This window comes from Rhinoderma darwinii, chromosome 5 (assembly GCF_050947455.1).
Source record: "Rhinoderma darwinii isolate aRhiDar2 chromosome 5, aRhiDar2.hap1, whole genome shotgun sequence".
In the NCBI taxonomy this organism is placed as follows: Eukaryota; Metazoa; Chordata; class Amphibia; order Anura; family Rhinodermatidae; genus Rhinoderma; species Rhinoderma darwinii.
Window position 1 is genome coordinate 85,272,931 of NC_134691.1, and position 20,279 is coordinate 85,293,209.

Below are 20,279 nucleotides of genomic sequence, written 5' to 3' on the forward strand. Positions count from 1 at the left end.
CGGCCCTCCCAGCTGCCTGGCCTGCAGCGTCCTTTGAAGGGCTCCCCCTGCGACGCCGTGTCCGCGGGACCACCTCCGGACTGAGGCGTTCTGGAGGGCGGGAGCGACGGGGAGACCCAGCCTGAGCCACCGTCGCCCCTGACGACGCTCTCTGCTTCATGCGAGCAGGAGCACGGGTTGCCAACTCCCCCCCCGCCGCCACAGTACTAGCACTAGGGAGGGGGCCGGGGGAGGGGAGCCTGTCCCCCTGAGCAACTGACCCTGAGCGCCGGGCCTGGCGTGGAGACGAGTCAGCCTCCGGGAACCTGGACAGTGCAGCCACGGTCTCCTCAAACCACCCGGGACCGTGGAATGCAGCTGCCGCACGCAGCTGTTCAAGCATGCCGACCTCCGACATGGCAGGTAAGCACGGAGCGGGGCAGCAGAGGGAGCTTCTAACTTTACGTGTTCTACCTCCCGCTGCTTCCGGCTCAATGCCGAAAACAGCGGGAAAACTGGTAACATCCCCTGACTCCTCCCTACCCCTCTTCTACCTCCCCTGCTACCCCCTCCATCTCTCTCTTGATTAACCCTTTCCCTACTAGGTCCTGTCATGGAGGCTTCCCTCTGAAGCCCTGCGTGTTGCGTCCAGCCTCTTCTTTATATGAAATTCAGCACCTTCTATATGATACTCATAATCCACTCTATGAAATTCAGCATTCCCTAAAGGACGCTCATCATTCATTATATGACATTCCACACCCCCTATAGGATGCTGATCATCCATTATATGACATTCAGCAGCCTCTATGGAACGCTCTTCATCCATTACATGACATTCAGCATCACCTATTGGATGCTCATCATCCATTATATGACATTCAGTATCCCCTGTAGGATGCTGATAACCAATTATATGAAAGCCAGCACCCCCTATAGGACACTCATAATCTATTATATGACATTCAACATCCCATATAGGGCGCTCATCTATGATACAACATTCAGCATCCCCTATGATGTGCTCATCGCCCATTGAATGACATTCAGCACCCCCTATAGGAGGCTCATCATCTATTCTATAAAATTAAACATTCCCTAAAGGACGTTCATCATCCATTATATGACATTCCACACACCCTATAGGATGCTCATCATCCATTATATGACATTCAGCATCCCCTATAGGACGCTGATAATTCATTATATGACATTCAGCACCCCTATAGGACGCTCATCACTCATTATATGTCATACTACACCCCCTATCGGATGCTGATAACCAATTATATGATGTTCAGCACCCCCTATAGGACACTCATAATCTATTAAATGACATTAAACATCCTATATAGGGCGCTCATCTATGATATGACATTCAGCATCCCCTATGGTGTGCTCATCATACATTGTATAACATTCAGCACCCCCTATAGGAGGCTCATCATCCATTATATGACATTCAGCATCCCCTGTAGGACGCTGATAAACAATTGTATGAAATTCAGCACCCCCTATAGGACACTCATAATCTATTATATGACATTCAACATCCCATATAGGGCGCTCATCTATGATACAACATTCAGCATCCCCTATGGTGTGCTCATCGCCCATTGAATGACATTCAGCACCCCCTATAGGAGGCTCATCATCTATTCTATAAAATTAAGCATTCCCTAAAGGACGTTCATCATCCATTATATGACATTCCACACACCCTATAGGATGCTCATCATGCATTATATGACATTCAGCATCCCCTATAGGACGCTTATAATCCATTATATGACATTCAGCACCCCTATAGGACGCTCATCATCCATTATATGTCATACTACAACCCCTATAGGATGCTGATAACCAATTATATGATGTTCAGCACCCCCTATAGGACACTCATAATCTATTAAATGACATTAAACATCCTATATAGGGCGCTCATCTATGATATGACATTCAGCATCCCCTATGGTGTGCTCATCGCCCATTGAATGACATTCTGCACCCCCTATAGGAGGCTCATCGTCCATTATATGACATTCAGCATCCCCTATAGGATGCTCATCATACATTGTATAACATTCAGCACCCCCTATAGGAGGCTCATCATCCATTACATGACATTCGGCACCCCCTATAGGACACTCATCATCCATTGTATAACATTCCACACACCCTATAGGATGCTCATCATCCATTATATGACATTCAGCATCCCCTATAGGAGACTGATAATCCATTATATGACATTCAGCACCCCTATAGGACGCTCATCACCCATTATATGTCATACTACACCCCCTATCGGATGCTGATAACCAATTATATGATGTTCAGCACCCCCTATAGGACACTCATAATCTATTAAATGACATTAAACATCCTGTATAGGGAGCTCATCTATGATATGACATTCAGCATCCCCTATGGTGTGCTCATCGCCCATTGAATGACATTCTGCATCCCCTATAGGAGGCTCATCGTCCATTATATGACATTCAGCATCCCCTATAGGATGCTCATCATACATTGTATAACATTCAGCACCCCCTATAGGAGGCTCATCATCCATTATATGACATTCGGCATCCCCTCTAGGATGCCCATCATACATTGTATAACATTCAGCACCCCCTATAGGAGGCTCATCATCCATTATATGACATTCGGCACCCCCTATAGGACACTCATCATCCATTGTATAACATTCCACACACCCTATAGGATGCTCATCATCCATTATATGACATTCAGCATCCCCTATAGGAGACTGATAATCCATTATATGACATTCAACACCCCTATAGGACGCTCATCACCCATTATATGTCATACTACACCCCCTACCGGATGCTGATAACCAATTATATGATGTTCAGCACCCCCTATAGGACACTCATAATCTATTAAATGACATTAAACATCCTATATAGGGAGCTCATCTATGATATGACATTCAGCATCCCCTATGGTGTGCTCATCATACATTGTATAACATTCAGCACCCCCTATAGGAGGCTCATCATCCATTATATGACATTCAGCATCCCCTGTAGGACACTGATAACTAATTGTATGAAATTCAGCACCCCCTATAGGACACTCATAATCTATTATATGACATTCAACATCCCATATAGGGCGCTCATCTATGATACAACATTCAGCATCCCCTATGGTGTGCTCATCGCCCATTGAATGACATTCAGCACCCCCTATAGGAGGCTCATCATCTATTCTATAAAATTAAGCATTCCCTAAAGGACGTTCATCATCCATTATATGTCATTCCACACACCCTATAGGATGCTCATCATGCATTATATGACATTCAGCATCCCCTATAGGACGCTGATAATCCATTATATGACATTCAGCACCCCTATAGGACGCTCATCATCCATTATATGTCATACTACAGCCCCTATAGGATGCTGATAACCAATTATATGATGTTCAGCACCCCCTATAGGACACTCATAATCTATTAAATGACATTAAACATCCTATATAGGGTGCTCATCTATGATATGACATTCAGCATCCCCTATGGTATGCTCATCGCCCATTGAATGACATTCTGCACCTCCTATAGGTGGCTCATCATCCATTATATGATATTCAGCATCCCCTGTAGGATGCTCATCATACATTGTATAACATTCAGCACCCCCTATAGGAGGCTCATCATCCATTATATGACATTCGGCATCCCCTATAGGACACTCATCATCCATTGTATAACATTCAGCACCCCCTATAGGAGGCCCATCAACCATTATATGACATGCAGCATCCCCTATGGGATGCTCATAATCCATTATGTGACATTCAGGATTCCTTATAGGATGTTCATCATCTATTATAGGACCCACAGCTTTGATTATATAACATGTCATTATCCACTATGTGGAACTCAACATTTCGTATATTACAGTTATTAGCCACTATATGGTACACTGTATTTTCTATATGACACTTAATATCCCATGTGTGGCACTCAACATTTCCTATATAACAGTCAGTATTTTCTGAATTTCAGGCCTACTTTGATAACAAAAAAAAATGAACTAGCCACTGATCTTTCTGCTGATAGCTAACCCCAATTTAAATCATATACATACGAGTACAGCTGGCGAGATTAGTGACAGCCAGACACCACTGGTACCACTTATATCTTGGGTAAACAGTATGACAGTTGCTCAGTGGTCCAAAGTCCTGGTTTCAGATGAAAGTAAATTTTGCATTTCATTTGGATATCAAGGTCCCAGAGTCTGGAGGAAGAGTGGAGAGGCATCAATCCAAGTTGCTTGGGGTCCAGTGTGAAGTTTCCACAGTCAGTGATGGTTTGGGGAGCCACGTCATCTGCTGGTGTATACTGGGTATACTGAATATATTAGTAGATATATATTACTCTTTCATACAGTCAGTGGCATAACTACCGCTGTAGCAGCCATAGCGGCTGCTATGGGGCCTGTGGCATGTGGGGGCCAGTGCTTCCAGCAGGCACAGGCCCCTCCATGCCCGGAGGCTCCGCTAGCAGCCGCTATGGCTGCTACAGCGGTAGTGACACCACATTCAATAGTGTCTGCGTCCTTCAAACGCAGATGCTATTGAACACTATGACAGAGCAGGGAGGTATCTCCCTGCTCTGCCATAGGCTACTGAATACAGCGGCGTAGCCCTGGGGGTCGCAACGGTCGCAGCTGCAACTGGGCCCCTAAGCCCCGTAGCCACAGAGCCCTGAATGCTGTCAGCTCCTTGCTCCAGCATTCACTCTGCCGTGAGTGGCTTGGCGCAGGCGGGCACTTTGCCGATGCGCGCCGCATCGATTGTCCTTCTTTGTGATACTTGAAAGTATAGCACTGTCTACAGGGGTGGCTGTAGAGCACTGTCCACAGGGGGTGCTGTATAGCACTGTCTACAGGGGGGGCTGTATAGCACTGTCTACAGGGGGGGCCATAAAGCACTGTCTACAGTGGGGCTGTATGGCACTATTTACAGGAGGAGCTGTACAGCACTATTTACATAGGGGCACTATCTACAAGGGCGGGCTGTGTATGGCACCCAGGGGAGGCGGGCCCAGTAAAAAATTTGCTATGGGGCCCAGTTAAGAAATCAGCCACAATCTGTGTAAACAGGTCACTGCTCTATTCACCAAAATAAAATCTACTTTATATTTCATTGTAGCTAAAATCGGACTAAAATGTGTATACCGTAAGTCTAAAGAAGTGTGAATGCACTGGAACTGCAGCATTTTCCGCAACACATTGCTTATGTCCAAGTACTAGCTGGATTCTTTCAACATACCACCACAGGAATAAAGTATTCAGAGATGGAATATAGGTGGTCATACCTTATATACTCCTACATTTTACCTAGAGATAGAGCTGACTTCTTGAATCCCTAATTCCAGTCATTCTGTAATATGGCATCAGATTCGCTCATTTCACTCAAAGATGGCATCACTGGCATTCATTGAGTTATGGATAGGTCTGCCATTGTAGTTATACTGTTGTGATATTTGGGTATAGGTTTAAACTATTGGCTAGATTTATGGGGGGATTACTAAAAAGTTAATTGGGACTTTTTGTGGGGTATTTTATTATATCCTGAGCAGGGCTGCGGGGGCATGGTTATAGCACCCAGTCTAGGTAGCCCTGATACTGCTCACTAATACTTGGACTGCATACTTACCTGCAGGAACCAGACCAACTTTCCTAAACATTGGTAAGAAGGGACCCCTGGTAAGGAGGACAGTGCTGAATGTACTGTCCTTGGTTACAAAAAGATACAAAATCTTATGGTACATAGACATAGGGGGCAAATTAATCAGTATATTGAGGCCAGTTTTCTAGTGTAAAAACATTGAAAAGTATGACATTCGGCCTAAGGGCTCATGCACACAGCCGTTGCCGTTTTGTGGACCACAAGGCACAGATATTAGTGACTTCTGTACGCTGTCCGTTTATTTGCGGACCCATGTACTAGAATGGGTGAGACGGACAGCAAATATGGACAAGAATAGGACCTGTTCTGTAATTTGTGGAACGAACACACGGATCCGCAAAAAAAATAAAAATATATAAATTAATGGTTTACTATGCTATCTGCCAAAAAAATGGATAGGACACTGAAGAACACAATGATTGTGTGCATGAGCCCTAATGCAATATTTATGAAGCTATTGCCCCACTTTTTGGGACTAAATGTCTGGGGGCAAGGCTTTCAAATCACACTCTGGGAGACACATTTATGAAATTGTTTTACCACTGCACCGCATATGGTACCCCTGCACCGTATTCAGTTCTTCAGATGCAGTTTTGATGCGTTTTTATCTGCACCTCAAATGTTACGTGTGGATATACCCTAATGATGTATTCTAACGTTGCAGTTGAGTTGCAGTTAAAACTGCATAAAAAACGCATGTGTTTTTATGGCGATTTGATGCGTTTTTCAATGTGGTTGCATTCAAAAACAAAACTGCATAGAAAAATGCACTAAATCGTGGTAAAAACGCATGCAGTTCTTTGGATGCGGTTTTAACTGCAACTAAACTAAAATGTCTGAATACACCATAAGAGGAACTGATGAGTTTACTACACACTGTTTTCCTATTGAGTTAAAAGTATATATCATATGCAATAAGCTCCCTCTAGTGGTAGCTGCAGGTAGCCAGAATTTTATCATTCAATGCTATGTGTAATGGAATCACGAGTTGAGCAATTCTCCAGCGTGCAAGTTATGGAATTGCTCTGTAAATGATTCCCCAAAGGCAGCTGGAAACTGAGGAATAGGCATGCAAATAATCCGCTACCTCAAGTTCGTCACTACTCTAATCAGCAGAGTCTAAGGCTACTCTATGGTCTTCACCAGAGCCACCGCAAGGCAGGTTAGATTTGGCTGCATAGAACCCAGGTTGCATTAACAGATGTTGGACAGGAGGTGCAATGCAGGCAATACCAGAACAGAAAACCAGACAGCCAGAGGGTTAACAGCAACAGAGTTCACAACCAGGAGAGAATGTAAGTCTAAATCAGAAAACAGAAGAATACTAGGAAGTTGCAGAGGTCAAAACCAGCCGACAGCAGAATATCCAAATCAGTGAGAAAAAGGGTTGCTCTAAAGACAGAGCTGAGGTCCGGTTCCAATAATCCAAATAGTCAGGTGATAACAAGGTGTAGCCAGGAGCTTGATCAGATACTGCACACACAAAGAAATTCACAAGCAACAATGAAAGAACTAACCAGACTTAAATACTCCACCATAGAATCTGATAGGGTGAAGACAGAGAAATGAGATTGGCTCTGCAACTCATCCCAGAGCCACCCAGAAGCTAGGCTAGTAGTCATGACAACCTTAAAGAAACGTCCGTTTCCTAACACTATGTCTATGAAGTGAATTTGGAGCTTTGTGTTGGAAAATGCTATTTGCATTTTTTGCTTCAATTGTTACAAAATTGGAACAAAACTGTACGGCTATACCGCGAGTTTGCAAAAATTGCAGCACAAAAACGCGCTTTGACCGTGTTGTGTACACACAGCGTTAAGAAATATGTTTAACAAACAAGTCCAGGTCTGGGGTAGAAATGCTCACACGTAAAGCCATTAACAGAGCTGATTCATGAATTGCGCACTCCAAGCAACATAATTACACAGCTGAACAAAAAAGCACCAGCCAGGTGAGGACTGACTGAAACTATTAATTCTGTCGTTTAGTTGAAACCTGCGCCCAATAAAAAATTTTTTTATCCATGAGTATTTGTCAGCTGTCATGTGTAATAGACCCTATCACATTCTGCGAGCCCAGACGATTCCACAAATGGACAAAATGAGATCTTCTTCATGTGGTACTTCACAAATGTTTATTTATTAGCCTACGGATATTGGTGTAAAGGCAGAACATTTGTATATTAAATTCCTTTATTTATTTTAGTCAATGAGTACTCACAGAACATGTATAGTGTATCTAACCCATTAAGTCTGAATTGGTGTCAACAAGATTTTCAGCCCATTGTGTCCATTATGGCCAATATTTCATACGAGGAAAGTAATCAAAACTGTGTTTAACTATAAGGCCAAGTTTACCTGATAGAGTTTTTTTTTTAGCACATTATATTGTAACAGTAAAGAAATAGATTCTACATCGGGACGTCGCATTCCGAAAGCTAGGTAACCAGTAACATGACTATTCTAATATATATGTTGTTGAATGCATTATACAGGGGTGGACATACTATATGTGCGACCTGTGCTGCTGCATATGAGCCAACTGCCACCTTAACCTCTCCACGACATGCCACGTACATGTCAGCCGTTGAGTGCAAGTTTGTTCCATACTCAGCGGGTGTCAGCTGTGTAATACAGCCGACACTTCACTGCAACGAGCAGAATCAAAAATAATTTTGATTCTGGCCACTTAACCCCTTAGATGCCGCTTAGATGTCATTCGCCACCAAGGCATTTAAGGCGTTAGAAAAAGGGTTGTGGCCCCCTCTGACATGCAATCCCCCCCCCATGATCGCCGGGTGCTGTTGGTCGTCATGGCAACCTGGGGGCCTAATGAAGGTTCTCAGGTCTGCCATCTTTGTATCTCTATGAAAATAAAAGCATAACTGTATTGACATGTCCATAAAAGTCAGATACGCTGTGTGCTTTTACGCAGCGTATTTGCCCTGTGTAAACATGGACCCTTAAAGTTCATCAAAGACTAAAGGTCAATTGCATGTGCTCAGCAGTGACAGGGCCAGTTGTCACAGACATATGGACAGTCTAGTTAACAAGATTAGTGTTCTCATGTAATGACTGTTGATGTTTGCCTCCCTTCAGTCTTATAAGTACATTTCTTTGATCAATGTCTTGTTATTGCTACACCGAGTCATTAGAAAGTGAGGAAAAGAACATTTCTGTATGTGTTCACCAGTTCACTAATCAGTTTAATATAAATAATTACTCATAGATCAACAACACAGCATGATAGTTATGAAGTAAAGGGCTTTCTGTTCACAAGGAAAAACTGTGCGGGCAGAAAACAAGATATGTTCATCATCCCACGCGTGCCCCTGCCATTTCCTTGTCCATTACACTTTGCACGCTGAAACGGCACTCGTTTTGTTAACGAACAATTTGGAGAATCAGACGCATTTTCTGCAATTGGAATTAAATTAGTCTTCAATAATATTCAATAAAAAATGATTTAATATTTTCATGTGTAATGATAATATTATGGCTTATTAGGTCACATGTTGTAAATAGTGTAATACTTATTACCACAGCACAGAGTATTTAAGAAGATTATGTATGGTTCTTGAAATACAAAGTGACGTGTCAAATTAAATGTCCCTATGGGTCTATACAATAGAGCCATAGACACTCTGTATGCCACTGTATAGATCAGGGGTCTCGGCCGGGTAAGTGGGCCACATATAGAAAAAATGTGAAGTTGACGGGCCGCATTACTTTCAAATTTGATACAATACAAAATTATTGTTAATCAGTTAGTTATTTGAACTACTATAATAATACTACATTACTATAATAATACTACATTACTATAACAACAATACTACATTACTATAATAATACTACATTACTATAATACTACATTACTATAATAATACTAAAATACTATAACAATAATAGTACAATACTATAATAATACTACATTACTATAATACTACATTACATTACTATGATAATACTACATTACTATAACAATACTAGATTACTATAATAATAGCCACAAACGCTCGTTCATCGGCTGATTCTATAGTTTACGCAGCCTGAAATATTGTCATTGTTGGCAGCACATCTCCCTGTGTAAACAGGGGGATGTGCTGCTGACATAATAAAAATGTATGGGGACAAGAGAGTAACGAGCGTTCGTCCCCATACATTACTGATACTAGCTCCTTATAAAAGAAGCAAACGAGCACCGATCAATGAGCTGTCTCGTTGATTGGTGCTCATTTACACGTCCACGTCGGGCCGTGTAAGAGGACCTTTATTTAATGCTACCAGCTAGATGTCACAGACGTTATTATAACAAACAAATGTACGTTATCCAGTCACAATCTAAACAGCCATATTGTTCTCTGCATAATGACTGAAAAAAAAAGTTCCACAATCTGTCAAAGTGCAATGTCTACTTACCTATAAGGCTACATTCAGATGACCGTGTCTGATTTTTGCGTGTAAAAAAATGCAGCGTTTTTCCTACATTTCAAGTCCGTGTGCCATCAGTGTGCGTTGTGTATTGGCATCAGTGTGCTTTGCGTGTAGCATGCGTTTATCATGTCCGTGCAAGCACTTCTTTTTTTAAAAAAAATTGATTTATCTGCTTTCCTACGTAACTGATGCGTGAAACAAGAACAGCCCACGGATGTTGTCCGTGGTTTTCACGCACCCATAGACTTCAATGGGCGACTAGGTACGCAAAAACGCAACAATATATGACAGTCGCTGCGTGAAAACTCATGCATGTCTGAATAGCCCCATTGCAATTAATGAGTCTGTGTGCTGTGAGTTATTTCAATGCACAGCACACGAATGAGGAATACGCTTGTCTGAATGAGCCCTTAGAGATGTGGTTACCTTCAGTTGGGCCATACACATGTTTAAAATCAAAATAACAATAGTAAATGTTGCAACCAAAAAATACAATTATATGAACATTACATAAGAGCAAGATAAGACTGAAAAACTACACAAGTAAAAAGCTACCAATATTTATCAGTATTGTAAGGCAGAAGTACTATTAAAAACTGCAAGGTACTAGTAGTACTATTAGAGCGGACTACAAAGTCTCATATTAATGTGCACTAATGTTTGTAATAGGGTTTCACAGTCAAGTAACAAGATGCAAGTTCAGGGGCGTAACTAGGAAAGACTGGGCCCCATAGCAAACGTTTGACTGGGGCCCCCCCTCCCCTGGGTGTCACACAACCCCCCCCCCCTTGTAGATAGTGCCTTTTTTACAGCCCCCCCCTGTAGATAACGCCATACAGCCCCCCCTCTGTAGATAGCGCCATACATCCCCCTGTAGAGAACGCCATACAGCGTCCCCCCTCCCAAAAAAATGCGACCTACAGTGGGTCCTACAAAATACATGTATCCCCTATCAACAGGATCTCCACAGGATAGGGGATACATGAGTGATCGCTGGCAGCGATAGGGAGAACGGGGGACTGAAAGTCCCCTGAACTTCTTCATGACAAACCTCGGACTTCCGGCGTCTGCGCAGCTCAATAAAAATGAAAGGAGCGCTGGTCACGCATGCGCACAAGCACGACCGGCGCTCCATTCATTTCTACGGAGCTGCCGACACAGACCCCGGAAGTCCGAGGTTTGTGATGGAGAACTTCAGGGGACTTTCAGTCCCCCGTTCTCCCTATCGCTGCCAGCGATCACACATGTATCCCTTATCCTGTGTATATCCTGTGGAGAGGGGATACATGTCCTGTGGAGATCCTGTGGAGAGGGGATACATGTCCTGTGGAGAGGGGATACATGTCCTGTGGAGAGGGGATACATGTCCTGTGGAGATCCTGTGGAGAGGGGATACATGTCTTTTGCTCTATTTTGAGCCTTCAGAACCAGACACCGTTTAGCCATTTTTAGCACGTGTTCGTTAAATGGCTATAACTTTTTTATTTGTTGGGCTAACGAAGTGATTTTTGCAAAGTTTTTTCCGTAGACAATGCAGGTTTCATTTTTTAGCGTTTTTATACACACCTTTTTTGCTATTTTAGAATTTTTATTCATAAAGTTTGAAAATAATAGTAAAAAAATAAGCTTTTTTACATTTCAGCTATTTTTTTTTTGGGTAATAACATAGTTTTACCCTAAAATAGACCTTTTATTTGTGATCGTCATTGTCTACCGTAAATGTTAATATATTACATGTCTATATTAGGGTAATTGGGTCAGCGCTGGCGTTACAACTATGATTGGCGGGGGGGGACGTTTTTTTTTGGGTGGGTATTTTATGTGTATTTATTATTTTAATTTTTTTAGCACTTTACTTTATTATTTTTTTATTACTATGGTCTGTTCCCCAAAGGTCAAAGAAGACCTTTGGGGAACTTTATATATATTTTTTCTTTCTTTTACACCATGTTTTTCCACTGTAACTGGAGCTGCACAGCAGCCCCAGTTACAGGGGAAATCAGCCCTCTCATAGTGACGATTGTCACTAATAGGGCTGTGCTGGGTCTAGTAAGACCCAGCAGCAGTCTGTCAGTAACGGCACCCGGCGATCATGTGACCAGTCACATGATCACCGGGAGGAATAGAGACAGCGCCGCTGCTGTCTTTATTCCTGTACACAGCGCGCATTCAGCGCTGTGTACAAGTGATCAGAGAAGACAGAAGCAGCGAAAGCTGCTTCTATCCTCTCCTCAGGGTCCCCGCCAGTCACTGACAGCCGGAGACCCGACATTCAGCTGCCCGATCGCGCGGGCAGCAAGTTAAAACCCGAGCCGTAGAAAGTCTATGGCTCGGGTTTTAAGGACCCTGACCGCTGGCCGTAAAAATACAGCCAGCGGTCGGGAACCAGTTAATGGCAGAGCGGGGAGATACCTCCCTGCTCTGCCGTAGTGTTCAGTGGCGTCCCGCTGTAGCAGCCATAGCGGCTGCTAGCAGAGCATCCGGCCATGGTGGGGGCCCGTGCCGGCGGGCGACACGGGCCCCCTCATGCCGCGGGCCCCGTAGCAGCCGCTACTGCTGCTACGGCGGTAGTTACGCCACTGTGCAAGTTGGAACTTAGCAAAATAAATATTAGAAACCTAGAAGAGATCTTCAAATGTAGTGATGTGTCTATAGCAATAAAGATCAGAGTTTTCTGCAATGTTTATGAATGGGGAAGTCAGGCAAAGTACACACAGGACAGAAGAAGTAATGATGCTATTGAACACTTCACCAAACCAAGCTGAACCTTCCCCCTTATATTGCAGCCCAGTGGTGCAACTAGAGTCCTTTGGGCCCAAGGCCAAATTTTGCACCTGGGCTTCCCATCGCTTCCTCCTCCGATCACCGCCCCCAGTTGTTGCTTGGATGCATGGACCCCAGTGGCATTGAAAGTCTCGAAGACAACATAGCTATATGACAATTTCTGTGTGTGATTATATAGTAGGTTGGTGGAGAGGAAAACGGATCTATCACGGCGCTGCTGGGTGGTGCAAGACGATGGAGAAACAAGTAGTCTCTTGTAATGTTTGCTGAAGGTTTTATTGCAGTAGCAACGCGTTTCGACGCCGAACTGGCGTCTTCATCAGGCATAAAATTGTTAAAAACAGGACAGTATATATACACACCACTAAGTGGTGATTGGCCCAATTCAGATGAGGCAGAGGTTGACATAAAAAAACCGCCAAAACAACATTGGGGGTCAAAGTTCACAAATAAAAATAAAAATGAGCAAATAACAAAGAAAACAATATGCACTGAGGTTTAGGTGATAAACATAAAAGATACTGGAAAAACACATAGTTAAAATGTATAACAGAGGATAAGTCGAAAAGGAAAGCGTGTGTGTGATTATATACCTCTAAATTAGACAGTCATAGTTACCACATAATACCACTATCCACTATACAAGAAGCACATACTGTTACTGAACAAAACCCAGAATATCAAGATGAATTTTAAAAACGATACCCACATACAAGAGACAAACAATACCACCACAATGACCACATATTACCACCACATGACTAAATAATACCACCATACTGTTTTTAAATAATAATTTCACACCGTATCCACATATTACCCCACATAGTGACTAAATAATACCACTATACTGTTACTGAATAATACCTCCACATGATGACCATATATTACTATTACTACATAGTGACTGAATAACACTACCATACTGTTACTGAATAATGCCTCCACACTATGACCACATATTACCACCCCATAGTGACTGTATGACACCACCATAAGGTTACTGAGTAATACCTGCACACCAGGACCACATATTACCACACCATAGTGAGTGAATAATATTACCATAATGTTATTCAATAATACCACCACACCAGGACCACATAGTTCCTGAATGACACCAACATACTTACCACCACATAGTGTCTACAAAATATCACCATACTGTTACTGAGTTATATAGCTACACCATGACAACATATTACCATCACAAAGTGCCTGAATGACACCAACATACTGTTACTGAGTAATACCTCCACAATATGACCCTATATTACTGCCACATAGTGTCTGAATAATATCACCATACTGTTACTGAATAATACCGCCACACCATGACCATATATTACTGCCACATAGTGTCTGAATAATATCACCCTACTGTTGCTGAATAATACCTCCACACCATGGCCACAAATTACTACTACATATTGACTGAATGACACCACCATATTGTTACTGAATAATACCTTCACATCATAATCACACATTACCACCACATAGTGACTGAATAATATCTCCATACTATTAGTGATGATACAGACACACCATGTTCACATATTACCACCCCATAGTGAGGGAATAATACCACTATACTATTACTGAAGAATACCTCCACGACTACATATTACCATCAAATATTGACTGAATTATATTTCCATACTATTACTCAATAATACCACCACACCATGACCACATATTACCACTACATAGTGACTTAATAATACCACCATACTGTTACTGAGTTATACAGCCACACCATGACCACATATTACCACCACAGTGACTGCATAATATTACCACCATATTGTTACTAAATAATACCTCCACACCATGACCACATATTACAACTGCATGGTGCCTGAATAATACCACCATACTGTGACTGGAAAATACTACTACTTCATGAGCACTTATTATCACTACATAGTGACTGAATAATACCATCACATTGCTACTGAATAATACCTCCACACCAGGACCACATATTACCACCACATAGTGACTGAATGACACCATTATACTGTTACTGAATAATACCACCACACCATGACCACCTATTACCACTGCATAGTGCCTGAATAATACCACCATACAGGTACTGAAAAATATTCCCACATCTCTACCACATATTACCCCTGTGACTGAATAATACCACCACACTATTTCTGAAAAAAAAAAACAGCTACACCATGACCACATATTACTCCACATATTACCCCACATAGTATCTGAAAAAAAGACACCATAATGTTACTGAATAATACAGACACAACAATTACACAACAGTTTTTAGGTCATTTTTTTGTCAGTTTGTGAGAAGCTATTTGGGGGGAAATCCTTTACAACTCACTGACTTCTCACAACAAGGTAGCAACACGGACAACAACCGTGTCGGCACCATGTAGGAGCGGCTGACAAATACCTCGTTAAGAGGTATTCCGGTGACTTGCGCATGCGCACTACCGCTCCATTCATTTTTTATGGGAGCGCCGGAGATAGCCGAGTTCAGTGCTCGGCTTTTTCCGGTGCTGCCATAGAGAATGAATAGGAGGTAAGTTGTTGTAATTCATGTCCACACGAGTTTGGAGATAAAGGGACGGTTTACCCGCGTTAATATGCGGCCACTAACAGGCTGTGGTGCCGGCGCGGTTTTTAGTCACGTTGCGACCGTGTCTGTGTGGCCTTACCCTTAATGAAACAGTTTAATGCCAAATTCCGCTCCTGTACATCTGTATTATTGGTATATTGAGGGTTTACATATAAATGCTTCAGTCTTCTGGGGCCCAGAAACAAAGTAAGTGTTACTACATACAATACTCCTTGGATATTAACCTTATGCCAGTGTTTTTGTCTAAGTCACCACTTAAGCTTTAACTCAAGCTTCCTGTAATTATGGCCCTAAATAACTAAAACATAGTACCGAGAGCAGCGGAAATCCCATCACATTATATTCTATTAAAACGATTTACTCTTGTATAACATATTGACTGACATTTAAGCACACAAAAGCTATTACTTTACGTCAATAATTATATGGTATTATTGGCATACATAGATATTTCAGTGATCATGCTTGTATTTCCTTAAATGAATGAAAATGTTCCACTAAATGGTTTTGTGATTAGCAGAACTAGGGAGTCTGGTAATGGAGGGCAACAAACAATATCATTGTGTAAAAAAAACAACAACAGTAATCTAGAATTTTGTTTGGAACAAGAAAATGGTGGATATTTACAGGTTGAAGTAGGTTCCTATGCCAAAGTCGACCTAATGTAGTCCATGCTGATGTTGAAATATCCACTCACTTTTCTTATCTTAGGAGACAACAATTCAGAGGTGCATTTTGCTATGAGATTTGTTTTTATGATGTTGTCAGGTTCTTGAGAAATAATATGACGCTGGGTGTGTCTCGATAGCATATGACCTTATGACCCATTTTATGACCAATGTGTGAACCAGTTCATGACCAGTAACTGTAAAGGATCTGCCAGACACAACTTCTGTGTCGACGCCCATAGGTAATCAGTCTGCACCTGCTTCTATGTCTGTGAGACTGACTCCATCTTCCACCACCCAGGATGGCAGGCTTAGGAGTGGGAGAGCCTATCACAGCCTGGCCAGACGGAGCTAGCTCCCGCCCTCTGTCTATTTATACCTGCCATTCCTGTTTCTCCTTTGCTTGTGATTCTTCTCTGTTGGTTTCCTGGCCCTGCTGCAGCTTCTTGAACTACTGATCCTCTGCTTGTGATTGACCTTGGCTTTTCTGACCACTCTTCTGCTCTGCATTTTTGTACCTCGCTCATCTCCTGGTTTGACTCGGCTCGTTCACCTCGCTTGTTGCTCACGGTGTTCCCGTGGGCAACTTCCCCATTTCCCTGGCTTCTTTGTACCCTTGTCTGTTTGTCTGTCGTGCACCTATTGAGTGTAGGGACCGTCGCCCAGTTGTACCCCGTCGCCTAGGGCGGGTCGTTGCAAGTAGGCAGGGACTGAGTGGCGGGTAGATTAGGGCTCACCTGTCTGTCTCCCTACCATTACAGTAACCAAACACAATTTTGCCAATTTTTTTTGTACGTGCTGGCTGCTATATCTTTATATGTACATAATTATGTGTATGTCATTTTTTTTCCATTACATACAGGACTAGAATGGTTATATGGTTAGTATGGCTGCTGTTCATCAAGAAATTGCAAAACTGTGAGAAATATATGTCCACGAAATCATCCATTTTCGATCTAACAAATCTCAGATCTGATCTTTTTCTGTCTGTAAAGAAACTGGCTGCAGTATGCACCCTCCCCCACTGGTTTTCTTCAACAGGAGTTCCCCTTTGCCCCTGAGTGAAGCCCCATACCCCAGCTGTCTACAAGACAAAATGGAAAAGATCAAGAGGAAATTAATGTTCTCTGATAGATTTCAACAGGGTTTGCTTCAGAATCTGCAACAAAATCTTTCTAATCCGACAAACACTGTTGGCAAATATTTCTTAACTTATCAGTTTAGTGTTTCTTTTACCCCGGTTTACCTATAAGAAGGAAAAAAAAAAATTGTCCAATTTGCCCAAAAATAAAAAAATAAATCATCCTTATCCCTATTGGATCAACTCTCAACTAAGCATTTTTGTAAGTTAATGTAATCACTATATTATGTTGTTCCCAGAAATATGTAAACTTTTCTTTAAGCAATTCACTGCCTTTGCAGTTCTCTATTCACTGTTTCTGCTAAAACCAATCCCTATTGTGACATTTTTAGTGATTGAGTAATGACAAGCAAAAAAAAAAAGAAAAAAGCCTGGTCTTAATTACAGCTGTGCTGCGCTCCTTCAGCTGCCTCTATTACATACCTCCTTGCAGGCTGCGCCATGTATAAAGTGAGGGTGAGGGTGGTCTGCGAATGGTTAATGAGCATTTGTTCTTTAAAATAAAACTAAAAAATGAACTAAAAAATTTACACCCTTGTGTTGTCCTCATCTGTCAAGTTCTTAAAAACTCTATTTAGTCATTTCTTTGTTATACCTGTTTCAACCCAACTTGTTGCAGTATAATTACATAGATTTGCCATATAGAATTCTGGAAATCTGCAGGACAACCCCTGTGGAAGCTGTAATTGTGGCCAGATTGTTTGTCTCCCCATGTTCCCAGAAAAATGTATAGCAACAGAATAAGCAAAAACTTTACTTTTACCAATAAGAAAATAAAAAAAAGAAGAAGAGCACAACGGAAGGGTTTAGCATTGTCAGGCTTCATGCCCACTTCAGCCTTTTTCTTCAGGGTGCTAGCCATTTTTCTGTTAGCTAGCAACCTGACCCATTCATTTCAATGGGGCCATGCACACTTTAGTTTTTTTGACGGTCCTGTTGCTCCGTTCCGGCCAAAGTAGAGCATGTCCTACTTTGGTCCGAGATTCCGTGACCGTGAGGCCCATGCAAGTCTATGTGGCCGTCAAAAAAACTGACGGCACACAGAAGGCATCCGTGTGCCGTCCGTGTGTGACGGGGCCGTTGCCTAGCAACGGCCGCGCGGGCAGAAGTACATTAGAGATATTACACTAATCGGCAGCCACTTATCTCTATCCAGCACTGATAGAGAGAAGAGGCTGCTGATAAAAATAAAATAAAAAGCAGTTCATAAGTACCCCGGCCGTTGTCTTGGTGGCGAGTCCCTCTTCTTCCTCCAGTCTGACCTTCCTGTATGACGCGGCAGTCCATGTGGCCGCTACAGCCTGTGATTGGCTGCAGAGGCGGTCACGTGGGATGAAGCGCCTTCTGACGTCATCCAGACTTGCGTGATTGCCACTACAGCCTGTGATTGGCTGCAGCGGTGACATGGGATGAAATGTCATCCCAGGAGGCCAGACAGGAGAAAAACGCAGGGAGTTCTGGGTAAGTATGAACTGATTATTTTTTTTAAATTTCATTAAAATTGTATTTTGCGAGCGCCGAGCATGCATTCTTCAGCGCTAGTCACTGTTCAGGGTGCTGAAAGAGTTACCGTCGATCAGTGCAGCCCATTAATTCTTTCAGCACCCTGTACAGTGACTAGCGCTGAACAACCCTATTCTTTCAGCACCCTGGACAGTACCATGCTCAGCGATCGGAAACGGAAACACGGAGTGCACACGAAAACCACATGGCCAACAAAACAGGCACACGGATCCGTCAAAAACGGCCGCTAAAACGGTGAAGGAAGTGTGCACGAGACCTTATTCTTATTCATTTTAGGGTTCTATATGCTCTGCACAAAAGTCATATATTTTATGTTAGGGAATTATTTTTCATGGAACATTTGTCATATTTATGACTTTAAGTCCAGGATTTATTTGGTGTTTGAGCAGCAAAGCCATAAGTATGATAATAAGCCATACAGAACAATCAACATCACAATTTTTTTTATTCTGGTACATAGTTTTGTCTAAATGACAGGAATAGGGGGTCGTATATATGTCAACACATTAATGCTCCGCGGTCTAACATAGTAGGTAATTCTTGGTGCATTAATCATCAATTCTCACCATTAATGAAAGCTTCTAGAGTTTGGATTCTAAGCCGACATGCACTGGAGAAATGCAGGGCTTGTATTATATAATCCCCACTCCAAGATCTTACATAATATGAAGAAATCAGATGTAATTGAATTTGATGAAGGATACTGAAAGGAAATGGAAATGAAACTATTTAAAATTGAAGATTTCTGTCTTGACTCCATATAAAAGAAATGATTGAGAGCAGAGGTGTAGCTTGGATGTCGTGGGCACTCCAGATATCTGCCAATGACTTTACATGCCCATCTAATAGCAATCATATATAGATCTATACATTATAAAGTATATTCATGTGTATAAGGAATGACCAAACTAGCATTGCACCATTTCATCACCTTCTTACAGTCCTACTATGGAGATTGCTACCTCTGAAATCCTTATAGCTATACCACTGACTAAGATTAATAGTGAATTACTATGTGATCACTTACTTAAGAAATTTTTAAATGGATCCAAAATCTAAACACAGATGAGACTGCCACTTTGTGATCCAATAAAGTCTTATAAGTGACATGAGGCACTTCGCTCACATCTCTTAGTGATATTACTGGATCCTAGAGAACTGAGCCGCCTTCATTTCATACTAATTCATACCACAAGAAGACAATCTTTTTTGTATATTGCAAGGAAGGAGAACTGTGTGCTCCCCATTATAGCCTATAGACTGTCTATATATCCTTTAATTGTATATATCTACCCGCCACTTAAGAGGAACTGTGAAGCTGCTGAGAGACTGTCAGGACACCTATGTGATGATCTCATGTGGCTGTACTGTTTTGTCCTGCCGGTTTCTGCTTGCACAGTGCT

The 20,279-nt window shown here is 42.2% G+C and overlaps 1 pseudogene; it reads right to left on the reverse strand.

The window, feature by feature from the left end:
- The window catches only part of LOC142652467 (uncharacterized), a 43,019-nt pseudogene that overhangs the window by 3,930 nt on the left and 18,810 nt on the right, over positions 1–20,279 (reverse strand).